Source organism: Phaenicophaeus curvirostris, chromosome 3 (genome assembly GCF_032191515.1).
Source record: "Phaenicophaeus curvirostris isolate KB17595 chromosome 3, BPBGC_Pcur_1.0, whole genome shotgun sequence".
In the NCBI taxonomy this organism is placed as follows: domain Eukaryota; kingdom Metazoa; phylum Chordata; class Aves; order Cuculiformes; family Cuculidae; genus Phaenicophaeus; species Phaenicophaeus curvirostris.
In genome coordinates, this window is record NC_091394.1 from 55,800,337 (window position 1) to 55,816,271 (window position 15,935).

Sequence of the window (15,935 nt, forward strand, 5' to 3'; positions counted from 1 at the left end):
GTATTCGCCTTTATTGAACATTGTGAAATCATGTGTACCTTTAGGTACAGATGCTCAATTTGCACACACAATCCACAATTACGGATATAATTACCTGCTTGTACATATATCCACCTCATTTGTAGACATATTTTGCTAGCTTGTTGTTGACAGTCTCATTGTTTCCAGAGAATAAAAGAGTAAAATTCCTAAACTTCACACACACACACATATTCTGGGAGCTTTTTCTAGATGCATTTGAACACTTGAATGATAAACTTCTCTGTTAGGTAGAGTTCATTTTGTTTTTCACTGTTCTCCTTGACTTTTCCCATTCTTAGATAAGAGCAGTGAGAACCATGTGAAGTATATTGGCATAATCAGTAACACAGACTTGTCTGGACCTCAGGAGATAAGTCTGCACTGTATCAGCAGTCAGCACCTAAGAATGCTCTTCAAAGAAAGAAGTTTCCTCTATCTTCCAAAGGGAGCTTCCTTCTGTTGTCTTTATTGGAAGTCAGACTGCTGATCAGCCTCCCTCAGAGCTGGAGAAATTCCTCTAAAGACCCCCTAAATTGCATTTCAATAACACAGGAGGCTGTACTGGCAGAACTATTTTATTTCCAAGCTGCCGTGTGGCTTCTTGGAGGTGAAGCAGTTTTGGAATCCCCATTGCAGGTAAAAATGAAAACCCTCTTCTGGCAGTCTGCAACAGAAAATGTGCCTGAAAAGGCATATCTAATTGATTTAGAGAGAATCAAGTGCTCTCTGTAAATAATGTTTGCACCGTGTAAATCTCTCACAAATTAGGCATACGGAGGAATGTGTTAATCAGCAAAGAGTTACAGGGCAACATCAATCTTTAGTGCCCAGTAACTACTAAAGACAAAAAATTCAGAATAATTTGATTTTACAGACTTAAAATGTTCAAAGTTTTATTTCACAATTTACAGAACAAAATAAGTATTCTGATTTTCAGGTGTGCTTGTGGATGCTAAGAATTTGAAAATCAGATGCTTTAATGGGGACATAAGTAAGACCTTTTGAGTTTAGCCTACTTCAAAACCAACCAACCAAACAACCCCCCCCAGCTACTAAAATAGAATGACATGGTTTGAAATTACTCCAGGATTATTCAAATGCCGGGCTACAGTTTGGGTTCAGGCTGTGTGTAAATTTTGTTTGGTCTTTCCCAGTTCCATGAAACATACAGTCCCTAGCACTCTTGTGGGAGACCCTGTATTTCATACTGTTTTGTGATTCTTTCAGAGATCTGGAGTTTGCCCACTATTTGCTGCAGAAAAAAAACCTTGTTAAAAACCACTTGGAGAACCTCAGTAAGGGGAACTGCATTTTGGTAAAAACTCATTGAGAAGTCTTGTTCCAGTTCCTTAAAGGATGGGTGAATGAGGCGCTGAGGGGCATGGTTTAGTGGTTGATGGGAATGGTTGGACTCAATGATCCTGGGGCTCTTTTCCAACCTAGTGATTCTGTGTGATTCTGTGTGTGATTCAGTGATTTAATAAAGGCAATAGGTTATATCTTCATTGATTCTGGCTTATTTCCTCTATATAAAATAAGATATAATAATTTTGTCTGGCCTTGATAAACATTTACCAGACTCTTACTATTGTTATTGGTAAAAGCCTTTACAGTGCATCACTGTTAGTACAAGAATTAAAAGTTATGGACAAAAAAATTGAGGGAAAGATCTGAGTGGAAATTAACCTTTGTTAACTGTAATTAATATATATGAAAACACAAAAAGCTTGGGGTTTAGTTTCCTATCACATTATCCATCTGGTTTCTGCAAAGCTTTTAAACTTCCACTTCCTCTGTGCAGTTTTGCAACATTCCTATTTAGAGAAAGTAAGAGGAAGAGCTTTATGAAGGATATGTTACAAACAGACATAATGTAGGTGTTTGGATAAAATAGCTAGGCTCAAATCTGATCTGGTATAAACTGAAGATTTTTCAATGAAAGTGTGGAATACAGCTTGGTTTTGATCTGGTGCTTCATGCAATGGCGTTGGTGATTTTTCTTGTATAAATTACTAGTTTTTTTTTTTTCCCTAGTGCTTTTAATCTGTGAGCTCAAAGCACCTTATTAAGCAATAATGAAGGTCTTTACAGTTTTCAGACTTGATACCTGTAACTATAATGAGTGTCTAATAAATGCATCTGTGACAATGACCAGGAGTTGTTAGCAGACTTCACAGATGTGTTGAGCCAGGTCCCTTTATTCCCAGTCAACACACTATCAATATGTTGCTTCCCAGTGAAATGAGCATTTCATAAACAGAATGAATAACAGCAAAGCTCTCAACAGCTTGTGAAAATAAGAACAGAGTGATCAATTATAGCTTTGAGTCTTGATTGCAAAAAGATTAGTCATAGGATTCATGAGTGTGACAAAAACGTAAAGGCACTGGTGTATTGTATTGTTCTGCTCAAGTTTTCCTCAACAACAACAGGAATCCCAGATCCCAATAAGGAGAGGACCTATTACTCACGTAGTCTGGTAAAGCAACACTGAAATTATTACAATGTACATGTTATATAGTGAGATCATAGAAGCTTACATAGAGCCATTTTTTTCTGTTGTGGTTTTTTTTTTTTTTTGTTCCCCTATATTTCAGCACTGAATCTATCTAGAGCCTTCTAATGTGAATTCTGAGAGGAGAACCAAGCTCCCTCTCCTCTAAACCTTCCAAAAGATTGACGAGCTCAAAATCTGCATCAGAATCAACAACCAACTTCTGCAAACGGCATCTCTCTTACTAATTAGGTGATCCAAGCTTCCAGATCTCAAACTACAAATTTAAATATTCCATTACTTTAATCTGTCTCCAGTCCAGCTACAGGACGCTTATTCCGTTACTCACTTCTGACCACTTTTGCGTCTTACTAATTTTACTTTACAGAGAAGTAAATTAATTCCCAGAAAAGCAGAGTGGTTGAAGTTGTTTCATTTTTTCCTGAAAGCTTGAAACCATTCCTTCACAAAGCTTTCCTCCCTCTTGTGCTGTCTCCTGCCTCTCCTTTCCCAGCCCACAGGTAAAACAAAACACCCTTGCAATACGAGCCTTACAAAGTCGATGAACACAAGCTTGTAAATCTGGCACTTGAACAAGCTCTATTATTTTTAACTGCTTTTGTGTAAGACAAGAGGCTATGTAAAGAACAGGATGTTTTGAACATTGAACTCTGGTGCATTACCTAATACTGCTGCTACAGATTTGATGTAATTTCTCTGCAGGTGTCAAAGGCATCATAAAGAGCATGCTACTGTGACATTAAATTTTTGGCATATATAAGCCAAATTCTTTTATGAACAGAAATGCCAAGTTTGCAGTTTATGTTCTAGACAATTTCGATTACCACACAGCCTATTCTTGCAGCCCTTTTAGATTTTATTTATTTTTAAATGACTCTAGACAAGATACTTAACAAGCTTCCATTGATATCCACTTTTTTAGTAGATGCGCAAAGTGAGACACCTACATCTCCCCTGGAACATGGGACTGCTGCACCTTCCTTAAGCAGAGAAGGATAATTGCATCACTATCTATTCTGCAGGACTGCTGTGCAGCCAGGTTCTTGGTTACTCATCTTGTCTCAGTCTCCGGAGGAAGTTAGCTGATACAGAAAGTAATCCCTCCAAATAATGCAGGTGTCAGAGGTCTGTGTAAGAGAGAGGTTTGGCAGAATCTTTTGTGGAAATTTACACAACATCTGCCCACACAATGGCTGGACAGTACTGTCCTTCCTTCAGTTGTCAGGTGCATTGGAATGTGCATAAAATTAAAAAACAAGAAAAAGTAGATCCAAGATTCTAATGCACAAAGATAATTACAGTTGGAAATAGAAAGCATTATTTTTTTTGCAGGCAATTTTTCTTGAGTTGTTAATACCTGCTGTTTTGAAGGAAGGAACATTGTGTTAGTTGAGCCATCAAAGAAATAAGACATGATCACATTTTAGTGATGTGAGATGAGATGTTAATTCCATCTTTTTTTGACTTTTGTCACAGAAATTGTCCTTTCTGACCACACATACAATAAACCTGAGGTTAAGTGGGTGCAAGTACTTGATTTTACATTGTGAAAACATTGCTAAAACTAAAGTGGAAGAGCACCATTGCTGTGAGTTAGGAGCATGATACTGAGAGAATCTTCTCTGAAGAGGGACTGCACTATTTGCTCTGCTGTTCCCATCTCAGTGATTCATTTTTAACACTGTCTTCATGCTTCACTCATTTTGTGTCCTGGCTTCTAGATACATTCCTCCATAGTCACTTAGCATTGTCTGATATCATCTTTCCACCATACATGGTTCTTTACAGACAACTATTATCAGGTTTATGCTTGCTTATTCTCGAATTAGTGCCATTATTGTGGTGGATGAGCTAAGAACTGTGCTGCTCTTGGTGTCGTCTAAGTATTACATTTCCCCTGGGCCACTTATTCAGCACTGAGTGGGAAACTTGGCTACTGTCTAATAAGACCTGTCTGTGATGCCTTTCTGCATGGAAATGCCAGCTGTTGAAAACAGCTGTTCAATCACTTAGTTCAGATTTCTGTCAGGGTAAGGGAAATCCCTGTTGTATATTTACCAGTGCTTTGGCCAGCCTAATTTTAAACAGTCAGTTTTTGAGGTAATTTTGATCCTAATCTTGCCATCTTGATTTGATAAACTTGGTTTATATCCACATTGTCCCACTGTAAATGTAGTACAAGGCATAAAGCAATGGAGAGAACCCTTTGTGTGGGCTATTAGGACACAAGCTAGACACCAAGATGAAAGGAAGAAGAGGGAGGCAGCATGCCTCCTCCTGGTCAACACAGAAGAGCTGATAATGTGACGCATATTCTTTGTGCATGGTCTTGTTCCATTTGACAGATGCTGCTTGCTTGCTGGGGGCCTGTTGAGCTTCTCTGTTGCCCTGCATCTCAGTACGGATCTCAGTGCCTCCAGTCTTTGAAAATTTTGAAATTTATGCATAAGAATAATCGCATTTACTTTAATTCTTTGATTGGAAATGATCACATATCTTCTTTCCAGTCAGAATCAGAGCATCTTCTACCTTGCAGGATGGATTTAACCTAGAGGGAAGAGAGCTTACTATCCTGTCAATGAAGTGCTAAGGAAAATCAAGTTCTATATACTGGCGTTTGTTTTATTGCCAAGACTTACGGCTTTACTTCAAATCTAATGATATTTGATGTTTTTAAGCCTACATTCCTCACAAGGGATGATGTAAGAATCTGAGCATCCCTTTTAAAAAAGTAGCTTCTATACTCTTAGAGTATGTTCGGGAGGTCTGAAAACTCACAAATTAGGAGACAAGACAGGATGCTGCCTATACCCTTTGGAAAATCTTATGACTTTTTTTCCAGCAGCCTCATGATTTTTTTTCAACTTTGATTCACAATTTTTGAAGATTTGGAACAGTTTACAGTATTTCTGTCCATTTAAAACACTACCATTTTACACAGATGGTACTTAGAGGATAACTCTTCTGGTAAAGGAGACTCTTTAAAATGCATAGCTCATCTTTTACACAGCACAATGGGACTAAGAGCCTTTGCAGAGAATTTCAGGCACAACCACAGTAAAAAGAATAAATAAATGAGGCATCTCATTCTATCCAGAGATGCCATATAGAGCTGCCGTTAGAGTGCACATTTGCAAATAAAAGCAGCCTAAATTTAACTATGATTGAATTACACTAAATCTGACCCACTTTTGTTCTGTGTTTCAATTTAACACTTATTTACATTCTTAGACTTGGCGCTGTTGGAAGAGAAGGGAGGGGAAGCAGGCATTTTGGTCCTCAGAATTGCTACCAAAAAATGGTGATTAGGAAAACACAGCCATAGTCAGCTTGAAGCTGGGTAGCTCATTTGAACCCACTATAAAAGAAAAGATCATTTTCTCATCCTATTAAAACTCAGTTAGCAACGGCTGCGTAGGCGGCAGGAGATCAGAAGTGAACATCCAACTTGGAGTCTGTACAACTGGGGTCAAGTCCAAAGCAAACTGCCTGATTAGGAAAACAATTTGTATTTTACAATGACAGCAGATAGGTGAATCTCGCAAGTGTCAGGAAATCCTGGAGGATTTTGAATGGGAGCACTGACGGGTTCGCAGGTTGCACTCAAATTAGACGGCATCACTGCTTCTGCTTTTTTTGTACTCGTGTTGCGGGGGCATAAACAAGAGGGACTCAATTTGCTAAGGGGATTTATTTCTCTCTCTTTCTCTCTTGTTTTTACAGTCTACGTGCAATGACTAATTGGCTGTGTTTTCCCAGCTATTTTATGTTTCTCTTACCCTGGTTACAAGTTGTACTAAACCAGTACATCCACAGGGACCTATAGGCAGCCGACGTCGCTACACGATACGCAGCATTCCCCTTTCTCTCTACGTGTAAAACATTTACAAGTTAATTTACAAACGCATTAAGAACATTTCCCCCGTCGGCTGTTCGTGTTTATTTCTTCCCCTCGCGGGAGAGGACACCTTCCAGCCCCTCACCTTTCACACAGCGTTTTTTGCCTCCATCCCTCCCCGTCTCTCCCTCCTCCGCCTCCTCCTTTTTTCTTTTTTTTTTTTTTTAAATTCTTTTTATTTTTTTTTCCAGTTCGCGGCGCAAGATTTCTGTTTGTGCCAGTGGGGCGGCCTGGCGAGACCGCAATTGCTCTACCCCACAGATTGACGAGCCCTCAGATGCCGATTTACTGTAGATGGCAGCCACGCTGGAGCCGAGGCACATCTGGAGTGGAGCAAAGCTCGCTCAGAAACGGGGCCCAGCTCCCGCCGGAGCCAGCAGCGCCGAGCGCCGCGCTGAAAGGCGGCCCTGCCCCCCCCCGCTCCTCCCGGGGACATTTCCTAATGTAAACACCGGCCTGAACGGGGGGTGGATGGAGGAAAAAGGACACAGTAACTCTTTGCTGCGTGTTTGTCATTTAATGTTCTTTATCTGCTTGAGGTCAAACTGGAGCTCTGGAAAAACAGAAGCTTTGCTTTTATTCTAAATAGCTGAGAGCCAGCGCTGGGGAAGGGGGGGGGGGGGGCAAAGAAAGAGTTTGCTTTTTGTGTTTATTTGTTCCACTTTATGGTAATTTGGGGGATAATTGCATTATCTGCAGCCAAATTGAAAACAAGCTGTTGCCTATGCTAATGATACCAGTGTATTATTTTATGTACAGTAAGCGTGGAACACTTTAAACCACAAGTAGACTGGATTTCTGCTTACAGCTGTACTTCTTTAACTTTTTTTTTTTTTTATAATCGCAAAATGTGACTTTCCTTTTACTATCTGCAAATGAAATAGATGATGGATGGCTGCTTTGTTTTACGAAATGGTGAATACCTTTCACGGCCCAGTGCCAGCCTGCTGTCCTGCATTTCAGCCAAGTAAAGCAAAGAAAAAGCATTCTCATTTTGGGGCAGATACTCTGATTTTATAGTCTAGTTCACTGGACTGCTGAATTTTAGTTTCTCTAAAGAAGAGAGATTTTTGAGGCATTTGCTAATGGTCAGCAACTGGACAAGTACTCTGTGATTTTTTACAAGTTTTATATAGTTTTTATTTCTTCTTTCTAATGCCAAAGTGATAGATTGTAGATCAGTTGTTCAAATGACATTAAAAGATAAGCATGCAATTTAAAACGGCTTTTCCCACTCAGTAGTCCTTGTAACTCAATAGATACTGCAGTGAATAAAGGAGAGAAAACAAACTGCAGAAGACACTGCTGCTGCTAATATACTGATGCATGCTATGTTGTTTTATCTGTAGCAAAATTCTCATTCCAATGGAAGGAGAGGTTTACCCAGTATGGAGACTGTTGAACAATCTTGCTCTATAAATCTGTGAATAAACCACTGCAGGAAAACCCACAAAACATTTTTGTCTGTAGGAGTAGAAAATCTTTGATCACTATTAGGGTTTTCTAAGGATGTTGGTTCATTTTCTCCTCTTAGTTCACAAGCTGTGCTTGGTATTTTAGCCTTTTGGTGGATTAAATTGTGACCTTCCAGATGAGTAGGTGGCTCCCATGACTCTCAGTGGAGGCTGGTCTATCTGTCACATAGGACAATTTGGCCTGGACAGGTAGTGCAAGTTTCAGCAGTGTATCCACCCCTGGGGCTCTTTAGGATTCATTTTGTACGTTCTGTGTTTCTATGCATTACAGGTGGCATTACTTCATATTACTGTCTTTTAATGCATAATGTTTTGGCTGATTTTAGTATTTTCTTCACAATTGCATTTTCTCTTACTTTACTGACAGTTCAGATACCAGTAAGAAAGGAACAGAATTCCTCCAGAACCACCTTGGCCAGGTCTCAGTCTTCTCACCTGCGTAAGCACTGGGTGTTATCTCCCTATGGATGCTTCGAATCACTTGAGGTGATATTTGGTAAGGAGGGGACTAACTGTGTAGCAGAGGTGTTGGTTAGCCTGGGAAGACTGAACTGCATGTAACCTTTCTGTGCCTGAAACCTGAAGCAGCATCATGGGTCCAGGGAAAAATTTGGGGATGGTACATTGTTTTGCATGATTTAGGCAATTACTGAGGTAGATAAAATTGTTTGTTTGAGGTGAAATGATTTATCTGGAAAAAACAAAAATCCCAAACATTTCTCCACAGAAAAGCTGATGGAAACAATCTCAAAAGCAAAGCTGTTTGGCAGACTTCAGAGAGACCTTGGCAGTTGAATGAAATCTAAACTTTTTGCAGGGACAGTTGGATTTTGGCTAAGTATTTCTGGAAGCTTGCAGGGCTCTGGAGGACTTCTGCATGGCTGGCAGACCATTGCTCAACCCTCCGACTGCCAGCGTAGAGGATTGATGGTCTGTCATTGCAGGATGGCCCACCAAGTAGTCTACCTTTCAACTAGAGACCTCAGGGCTTCCAGGTTTCGAAACTGGGACAACACTTGTTTTGAAACTATGTTGATATGTTTTGATATGCATTGGAAATATTTTGATTTCAATTAATTACTTAATCTTGACCCCCAAAAATGTTTCATAGGAGTTTTTTGAACAGTTCTTTTCCAGTGTAAGTTTAATGACCCCGAGGGGAAAAAAAATTGTTTCTACAAAACTAAACTAGAAACAAAACATAATCTAGTGAATGAGTCCGAAGCAGGGTACCTCTGACCCTCCTTGCTGGACTCCTCTGCTTATGATCCCACTGGTGTCCTTGGACCTCCAGTAGACTGGTCTGGGCTCAGTTACACAATTATCATCTTAATTTTAAATGCAATATCCTGGTAGCGATTGTTTAACTGTTTTAGTTTTTTTTTTCTCTTTTCATTTAACGCACATTTGAAATTGATTCAGCTCCTTGTTTTGCACTAATGCCAAAAGTATCCATGATGCCTCAAAATGAAATCTTCTTAGAAGATGACTATGCATCCTGCTGGTTATGCTATTGTGATTATATTAATAGCATGTTCTCCAACTTAAGCAATGTGCAGGTGCAGAATTCTCATTCAGCAGTACATAACTCTTTCATCTGCCTTTCTTGCCAGTAGATTTCCTGCCCATATGAATGTTTCTTGTGAAATTTCAGGATAATAGCTGCTGGGGTTTTGCCAGTTGTAAGAAAACAAATACACAAACAACCTCCTTCCAAGCCTCCCCCTTCCCCAGTTTTCTCTTTTGGAAACTACTGCTTCATAATAGATGTTCTAGATCTAACAAAGAAGACTGTATGAAAAAAATAAACATGGTGGATTAACATAGCAAAGGTAAAAGTAAAAAAAATTATTGGAGCTGAGTGGTGCCAATAATGCCATGAGAACCTGCCTATGTATTGGTATGTCCCTTTGGCTCATGTGCATGCCTTACTTCTTTAAGTATGTGCCTATGCCTATCCTAACAACAGTCATGGACTCCATAATGGTCCTTTTGAATCCTATCCAGTTGTATTAGATTTAAAAGAAAATTGGCCATGAAAATTTATAATAAATTTTTAAGTAGTCCTTAACACAGTGGGTTTTTTTTTTTTAAGGAAACACAAATTTGAGACCTACATGCATGCTCACAAAGGAGGAAAACCTGTGGATTCACAAACTGTGTTTATTCCAGTAGGCTTTGTGCTCTGTGAGCATCATCCAGAAGTGAAAAGAGAAGAGCACTTTGAGAATCAGAGGCAGTTTAAGGGTTTGAAAAGTGTATTGGTAGGTGTTAGTCAGAAAAAACATGTGAATGTTGGAAAAGGGCAGTTAAACTAACCCAGCTATTAATACTGTACTTTAAAGGGTAATAGATCTCTTTAACATCTAAATAAACTGAGAAATCTGCCTAGAAGTAAAAAAGGAATTTCCAGTTTTAAGTGTGTTATTTCTTCTCAATGTGATTATTTACAGTATAGTCATTCTATGCTTTTTGCTAATTATGTTATTGACATTTAAAGGGTATTTCAGCATAAGATTATGACCAATGTGAAACAGTCAAACACCAACATTCGCAATATTTTTGACCCCAGGACAAACTGTTGTAGTTTGAAAAATTACCCTATTGTGCTTCCTCTGCCTGCTTTCAGTGTTTTGCTTTGTTAAAGGAGCAGAAGATTCATTGAACTGGATCCTGCCATTTGCTATTGACATTTCTCATAAGAATAAGAACAGTTGTCAATTAAGTATTTCTCTAATAAAAACATATACCAGCATATAAATATTTGGGTTATAATTCCACCCCAAATATACATGTATCCTAAAAATAAACCGCAATAAATGTTAGACTAAGCAAAAATGAAGGCTGGAAAAACAATGAAGTAGAGGAAAAAAATGGGGAAATAAATGGAAATAAAACTATAACAATAAAAATGCAAGCATTAAGTAATGTAGTGAATCTCAAAAGAGCCTAAAGATGAAGTTAAGACAGAGAGAAAGGAAACTATCTACAGAATTATTGTAAAAGTAATTTATTATTACCAGGCAGGTGAAACTCCAATCACAGTCATTGGCGTCAAGTCAGGTGTCCTGATGCACAATAAATAAAACTTAGAGGCTTTTAAATCCCCAAGATTAAAGAATGATTCCGACATATTTCAGTGATCATCAAATGATGATTTAATAATAGTGTCAGGTCAGACTTTTTTTACTGTAAAATTTAAACTGATTTATACAAATAACAATTGCAATTTTCTAAAGAATTATCCCCTTCTTGGACTTTTCTGAAGGAAGAAATGAGACTTGGAAGCTGTATTTTTGTGATGGAGAATCTAATTAGTTCGGAATTAGGTTTGTGTTTTGAATCTCTTTAAATTATGCATTTTGGCTGGGGCTCCAAGTGGACCCATCTCCAGTTCACCAACAAAGAAAGTATAATGGACCTCTTATGCAGAGCATGACTGAAATGTGTGAGTCTACATTATTCCTATAAATTAATATGAACAGATTTGGTGCTTTTTTAGTGGATTCAGTGCAACCACAGGACTCAATCGTATCTTTAGGTAAGCATGTACAGCCCCTGTTAATCACAAAGGACTGTAGAAGTGCAAGAGTGGGCAGAGCTGTACTTGCTATTTTTCGTTAAGATTTTTAAGTACAGCCCAGTCCTAGTATGAGTATGTTTCTTGTTAGCAATAGCACTACTATATTACATTTCCAACAAAACTTGCAAAATATTACATTACTTTTTGGTCCACTGAACTACTGAACTGCCTGATCCTAACAGAAAAGAGCTACAACTGAATCGCTAGTAAAAGGGGCAGGAAATTAGATAAAAGTGTAACACTAGTTTTACATGCCTAAATGATAAGGTGTTAGTTTTAAATATAGAGCATTTTAATATATTTTTCAAATCTTCAAAAGTCCCTGACTTTCATTATTGAAATGCTGCGCTAAATTAACTGAGAGTGCTGTACCCCTCTTATGTGTCCCAACAGCTTAGTGCATGCGGTCAAAGAACAAAGTGAATATTTTTTATATCCTGATAGGCACTATGATGTCTTCGAAAAATAAAAATATTGCATGATTGCAGCATCATTATTGGATAGACAAAAAATTCTTTTCTGATAACTATGTAACAAGACAGTATTTGGAGGAAGGTAGCAGTGTAATCAGAAAAATATCATTGTTCATTCTGCCTGGAAAGCTATGATAGGAACAGCTTTTAAAACCTGTATGACAAAAGTTGTGAAGAGAAGAACCTCTTGAACCTTCACTTCAGTACAGAGGAGGAGTTATAAAAGCACAAGAACATGTAAAGTTGGATGGGAATCATCCCACCTAACGTTAGCCACCTGTGTTAAGAGAGTACCTATTTTAGGTTCCCCTTACAATCATTAGGGATGAGAGATCTCCAGGTGAGCCGTATTTTGGTTCTTCGAATTGTCAGCTGCTGGAGTGTGTGTCTCTCTCTCCACTGACTGTAAAAGTATTTAGAGGTCCTACAGCCCGCAGGTAGCTGCCTCCATTCACTGTTCGTATTTAGGTGGAATGGAACTGGGACTTGCAGTATACACTATAAATGTGGAATTACAGATCTAAAAAATGGAATTGTTTTTCAGACTAGGAAACCCCAAGTTAAACTTTTGTAGGTTAACACCAAGTCAAACTGCACTGTTAGGAGGGGAGGCAAAAGAGGAAAGAGAATGCATCCTGGGTGAAGGAATAAAACATCTTCTTAGATGCTTACCCAATAGTATTGTGCTTCAGGCTCAGGATGTTGCTTCACTGTCAAAAGGCTGATCTTTCCTTGTCATGCTTTTCTATTGTTCTCCATTCCTTAAATAATCCTGGCTTTTAGCTGCATTTTTCATCCATTTAATTAATTTTCAACCCCCCTAAAAAACAGAGATTAGTTTAGCAGATTAGAAATGAATTAGAAAAAAATGTTACATAATGGACCTATTTAAATTACACAGTTACTACTTGCCTTTGCATAGTAATAAAGATGCAGTTACTAGCTTCCACTTTATTTAGCTGCTAAATTCTCCTTTATTTCAGAGATCAACTCCACTGCAATAACTACATAGTTCTTTGCTCATTAATCACTATTATTTGCTCTCCTTTGAATTGTGAAGTTTCAGAACTTGGGCAGTCCTCTGGCAGACAGATGAACATGTTGCTCTATTAGACCTTTTTGGCTTTATGATTTAGATGGAGTATTACTACTAAAATGGATTACAGACATCAGTAGCTCATCTTAGGGCTTCACTGTGCTGCCCATGATATCGCAGCAGCATTTAGGTAGAATTCAATTGATGTCAATTCTTCCTATGCAAAAGGTACAAGAACAACATAATGCTAGTTATTATACAGTGAGTATCTGTCAGTAGTTTCCAGACCACTACACTTGAAGCTAAATCAAAAGATAAGTAGAGGATGACAATGAAAATCTGAGGTTCATTTTAATTTTTTTTAAAATGTATTTGTATTTGTACCTTGTCTGCCCTGATGACACTATGTACTGCAGAATGTTGCCACGAACTTACTCCTTGAGCTGGAGCCTTGTATCACGATAAGATCTGCTAGCAGGGAATATGCAGATAGTTGTAGACATACGGTAGTGTTCTTCAGCAGAAGAGCAGTCCAGTGCAACATTTATACAAGTCAAAGTGTTAGAGCAGATTTTTCTATCACCAATATTTGTGTATTACAATTTAGAGTGAACAAAGCATCCCTTTTTTTCCCCTTATGTATTTTTAACAAAGTCTTGCAGTTAATATCTTGTTAAACATGCAAGAAAAATTCATCCAGGTGATTCCATTTCCTTAGACCCCATAATCAATAAATTCCTGTGGAGCAATAGCTTTATCTAAACATCACCAGTTAGCTTCTCTGCAATCCACACCTTCCTATCACCTCTTTCACTAAATGTACATGTTACATCTGCCCTTCAGTGATCATAGTTATAATTTCTCTCCCTTTATCTCTTTAGTCTGCATTTTCCTATGATGAAGCAGCTCCTGCCATTACATACTTTTCATTTCAGAAGCTCTGCACTTTGGTCAAGTGTATTTGCTGTGTTTGCTCTCCTACATTTATGGTTGCGAAGAAGAGGAAACAAAAACAGCCTGAGGTGACTTGATTGAGCTCCTACATAGAAAATATAGCAGAGGAATGTCTGTTATTAATTAGTTCTGTATTCATTAACAGGGCTCCTTGCAATAAAATTGCTTATAGCATTTATGTACCTCTCAAAACATACAAATTGAGGTAGGTGCCATACTTATCTCTGAGACCCATTGCCTTTACTGAGGAGCTTTCAGACCACCTGGGGACCTAGGACAGACTGTGGTGTACCACTGATACTGTGTTGTGCCTCTTTTCCCAGGGAATTTGGATTCTGGCTAGCAGAAGTCCAGAAATCCAACAGTTTAATACACAAAGTCGTAGTCTGCTTTTCAGTGTTATGGCCACTGTCAAATGAAACGAACTAACTCAGTCTGGTTATCTCATCCTATTTGTGTTTATTTGAATCTGTAAGGTGCTTCTTGAAAAAAAAAAAACTTTTATGAGGGGTTTGTCTATGTTGAACTGTTCAGAGGCCTTGCAGTGGTCCTCTCACAGTACCATACTTTGCTGTCTCTGAATGCTTGGGAGAATGTACCCAACTACTTGAACATTTGTGAGTAGACTCTTTAAGTGTACAAAAATGAATTCCAATTTAATTAAAAATTTAAGAGAACATTTATGATCAACATTTGCTTGTTCTCCCATCTTCAGTCACTGTTCTGCCTGTATCTTTGGTTTAGAATAGCAGTTCAGACTAGCATAATAAATAATCTACAGTCACTGAATATAGGGTGCCAGTGTGGACAGTTTACTTGGTTTTCTCAGCATTTAGAAATGGTATTTCTCACCTCCTCTACACAGGTCTTTTCACTACTCTGCCAACTTTTTGAAGGGAAAAATAACCTCATTCATTTGAAACATGTGAGGTGTTTCAAAAGTTACATGAGAAGCAGCTTAGCTGTTGTTTCTTTTTTTTTCAGGAATATTAGCTCAGGTATGCACCTCCTGTCTAAATAAGCTACATTTCAGGAAGCATTTAGGTAATCTCTTGACAGTGGGAATGTTCAGAAACATTCACATTTGAAAATGGTGTTGCATCAGCAGGTCTCAATAGCTACTTCCAAAAAGCTGTTGCCATGCTTGGAGCAGAATTTATTTTAGCATCTAAAATTATGTCTAGTTATCTTAGTTTTCTGAAGACCTTCTGTATTCAGTAGTGTGTAAGTGAGAGATTCTTCCACTGAAGATGCCTGTGGAGATGTCTGTCTCTGCTGATTATAGAAGAAGCACCTGTAATTTAAGCATCTTCCAGTAGATGCTTAACTTTAAGACTTAGGAAGTTAGTTGAGATGAATCCTTCTGCATACATTTACATATAAAGCTTCTGAAAGGTGGATTCCCAGAACTTAAACTTTCAAGCTTAACTTGATATCTGAGCCAGTGACTGAAGCCAGACTGTATGGCATTTCTCACTGTGCTGCCTGGGATTGAAAGGGCACAAGGAGTCACATTCAGAACAAGAGCATCTACTTACCATGCTGTGCTCATGTGGACACCAACACTACAAATCAGCATTATTTAAGCAAACTCTTCTCCTTAAAATAATCACTTAATGCTAGTATTTCCTAGGCCTGCCTACCTTCAGCTTTCCACCTGTTGGAAGCTGTTCTTTGTCGATTTAAAATACAAATTTCATTTGCCTTCTTTCCATGGAGAGGTCCACAAGTGACTCTAAGTAATCACAGTCAATGATGAGCTGCTGAAAGAGAAACCAGGATTGTGGATAAATATTCATAGCTCGGCATCAGATCAATACCTTCACTATAGGAATTTTGAGTTTGGTGCTCAGTCAACTTTTCAGTTTATTTTTCCTGGATTTGATATGTTGGATAATTCTGTTCAGGAGAAACACAGATATTACGAAACATCTATGAATCAAGCAATGAACTGAATTCCTTTCTGAAAAACAGATTTAT

At 38.3% G+C, this 15,935-nt stretch overlaps 1 long non-coding RNA gene across 1 annotated transcript; it reads left to right on the forward strand.

Annotated features, from left to right (window-relative positions):
* Positions 1 to 6,696: 6,696 nt before the first annotated feature.
* Positions 6,697 to 14,019, forward strand: LOC138718595 (uncharacterized). Its single transcript, XR_011337112.1, has 3 exons — positions 6,697 to 6,878; positions 8,277 to 8,405; positions 13,937 to 14,019. It is a non-coding gene; the product is annotated as an uncharacterized lncRNA (long non-coding RNA).
* The last annotated feature ends 1,916 nt before the right edge of the window (positions 14,020 to 15,935 follow it).